Here is a 3807-nt window from a genome sequence, read left to right on the forward strand (position 1 = left end):
ATCTCTCTCACTTTCTACCCAACATGCTGATATGGGCTTAAATATTCGATCTTACAATGTTAGCCAAGGGCTGTTGCAAAAAATGTCGTGCTTCTCGCAACACTGCCAAGCAATCAGAAATTAAGGCTACAGAAGCAAAAATGGAGATCATGAGAACGAGTCTTTCTTTTGTGAGCTCACAAAAAGACTGTGTTAAGCAGAAGGTTTTGTACCAGAGCAGTAGCATTCATGTTGATATTAGCCAAGTGCTGTCGACAAAAAACGCCATGCTAGGCATTGCCTTGCTCGACATGTATGCCAAATGCGGTGTTCTTCATAAAGCACAAAAAGTGCTCAATGAGCTTCCTGTCTGGAATGCTGTCTCTTGGAATGCTCTGATCGCGGGATATGCCCACTAAAGGCAGGGCCAGGAAGCGTTGGGCTATTTTCAGCACATGCAAAGAGAGGGCAACTCTCCCAAATTCAATCACCTATGCTTGTATCTTCAAGGCATGTGGCATTATGCAGATGCTGATATGGACAAAAGAATTCACAATTATATTGTTAGCCAAAGGTTGTTGGAAAAAAACGAGGTACTTGGCATGTATACCAAATGTGATGCACTTGAGAAAGCACAGAAAGTGCTTGAGGAGCTTATTGTTCGGAGCAACATCTCTTGGAATGCACTGACTGCAGGATATGCGCAAGAGGAGCAAGGCTACGAAGCTGTGGACTCTTTTCAACAGATGTGAAGCGAGAGCTATCTTCAGATGCAATCGTCTACGTGTATATCTTAAAGGCATGTGGCTCTATGCAAGATGCTGATATGGACACAAAAATTCACAATGATATTGTTACTCAGGTGCTATTGAAAAGAGATGTTATGCCTACACTCCCTTGGTCGATGTGTATGCCAAATGTGGTGCACTTGAAAAAGCACAAATAGTGCTCGAGGAGCCTTTTGTTCGGAACAACATCTCTTGGAATGCACTGATTGCAGGATACACACAACAGGAGTCGAGCTAGAAAGCTCTAGGCTATTTTCAGTAGATGCACAGTGAGGGCCTTTGTCTAGATGCAATCACCTATGCATGCATCTTGAAGGCATGTGGCTCTATGTAAGATGCTGATATGGCACAAAAATTCACAATTTCTTTGTTCATCAAAGGCTTTTGAAAATAGAGGTCGTGGTTGGCACTCCCTTGGTCGATATGTATGTCAAATGCAGTACGCTTCAAAAAGCATAAAAAGTGCTTGAGTTGCTTCTTGTCTAGAATGTCGTCTCTTGGAACTCACTGATTACGGGATATGCGCAACATGAGCAAGGACAAAAATCTCTAGGTTGTTTTTAGCGGATGCAAAGCGAGTGTATCTCTCACCATTCAATCAACTATACTTTTGTCTTTTTGAAGGCATTTGAGATTACTAGTAAGAGAAGGACAGACCATCACTCTTCTTCTTGTAGCTAGCTACCTCCTTTGGTAAACATTACCAATGCTTCATTCACTTAGAGAATTTTGAAAGAAGCTCATCTGGTTCTAACTTAGAGAATACCACGAATTTTGTGGAGATTCTCGTTGATACCATGTGTGGCTCTCTGCTATATGAGCTGTAGGTTTGCTCTTTTGTTTCCTCATGTTGAATGTCATTTCAGCCCAATGCCAGTGTAGGGTGATCTGACAGACATGCGTATGGAGCAAGTATGTTGTTACGACTCCAGCAAGGCCCTCCTCCCTTTTGCTTACTACTTGCTATCATGTCAACATATTTAAGGTTTTTGATTGCCTCGTTGACAGTACATATGGGGTGAAGTTGGAGAAAGCGATGGAGAGAGAGAGACAAGATGTTGCTACAACTTGAACAGGAATGCATGAAGTATATCGAAAGAAAGTTGACCAAGCAAGACATTCTAGGACTCCCCTGCATCAAGCCATTGTAGATACTGAAGCAAAAATTGATTTTCTTATTTTGGCTCTAGCTGAATATGGGATCGTTGTAAGGGTAAGAGGATTCTTCTTTATGATTATTCTGCAAAGATGCTCTGCATTGGGATACCTGATTTTTATCTTAGTACTTGAATGTGATGGAGGTGCTAGTATTTAGAATGAGAATTATGTGGCTATGTTGCAAGGTGTGAATGTTTTAAAAGATCTAGAAATAGCAGAAGTTGCTCTCAGCTACTTTGTGTCTGTGCAATAAGAGTAAAATCCAAAAGCTTCCAAAGAAGATATTGTGCCTCTGTCAATGAGGCTATTACGTCTCTCTTTACATAAAAGAAGCTTTTATGTTCATACTTGCACTCCTTTTCACATACATTGTAAATACCCGAACATGGGACCACATGGTAATTGCCTTATTCTAAAATAGTGTGAGCTTGAGAGCAACATCTCGTTATTGGACAAACCATAATTTGTTTAAATGTATCTTGTGAATCATGCAGATCAAAAAAGAGGGTTGCAGGGTGTTTGGGAAAAATATTGTATCACTGCACAGGAAAATAGATATCAACGCATGCAAAGAGAGAGCCTTTGTCCAGATGAAATCACCTGCGTATGCATATCTTGATTGCATCAAGCAAGGGCCTCTCTCTTGATGCAATCACATGCGTGTGCATCTTGAAGGCATGTGGCTCTACGCAAGATGCTGATATGGGCATAAAAATTCACGCTGATATTGTTGGTAAAGGGTTGCTGAAAAAGATATTGTGCTTGGCAATGCCTTGGTTGGCATGTTTGCTAAATGTGGTTCACTTCAGAGAGCACCATAACTTCTCGAAAAGCTTCCTATTTAGAGTGTGGACTGATTGTAGGATTTACCCCACAGGGGGCAGGCCAGAAAGCTCTACTCTGTTTTCAACATATTTGAAGTGATAGCTCTGGTCTGTTCTCAGTAGATTCGAATCGATGGCCTCTCTCATAATTGCAAGATTTGCTCCAAAAGGGCAGCGTAAGAAAGCTCTAGGCTGTTTTCAGCAAATGCGAAGCAAGGAATCTTGGAGAAAGATGTCATGATTGGTCGTATTTTAATCAATACGTATGTCAAATGGGGTGCCCCAAAGACTACGACTTTGTGTATGTGTGCATGTGAGCCTACGAACGAACAGTACGGAGGATTCAACATCAATCGACATGTTTGCAGAAGTTGCAGAATGGATGACGATGGTAGAACGTATACTAGTGGGAAGGTGGCGGAACAATGTAAGGAAGTTCTAGAAAGGGCTCCATCCAAGATTGTGCGTTGATCTACATAACCGATACCAAAGGTACACTTATATTCCGTATTTTGATTTCCTTTATGTGATCTCAAAAGTACTTAGATTAAATCATGTATACATCAAAACAATAAATTTATATCATTTTTATTTAAAAGATTGTAGATGAGGGTGACAAAGGCTGAAGAATTTTCTGTGATGCCCAACAAATGGACACGTTGACAATACGCCACGGCAAGGCAACGTGGAATGATACATGTCTTCATAAAACATCTGTAATGAGTTCTTCTTTGTAAAGCTGTAGTATTTTTACAATAAAAAAGCCCCTCTAACATTGGAGAAGAAGCATAAGTCCCCCTTCAACACTGAAGAGAATAAAAGTAGCAGGGGAAGGGCACGCTCCCTACGGTATTATTATAAATGTGGAGAACGGTGCCAACTTCACATCATACATATGTATGGTTTTTTCCTTTTTTTATGGGCACAAACATCGTAAATGCACGAAATGCATCTCGTTTTGTTTTTATTATAATGTGGAACTGTTTACATTCATACATCTTTTCATGCAAAATCTCATTTGTGATGCGAGATCGTAGAGCTTCTGGTGAAAGCTTCGA

This window comes from Adiantum capillus-veneris, chromosome 21 (genome assembly GCF_014529385.1).
Source record: "Adiantum capillus-veneris isolate H3 chromosome 21, ASM1452938v2, whole genome shotgun sequence".
Classification (NCBI taxonomy): domain Eukaryota; kingdom Viridiplantae; phylum Streptophyta; class Polypodiopsida; order Polypodiales; family Pteridaceae; genus Adiantum; species Adiantum capillus-veneris.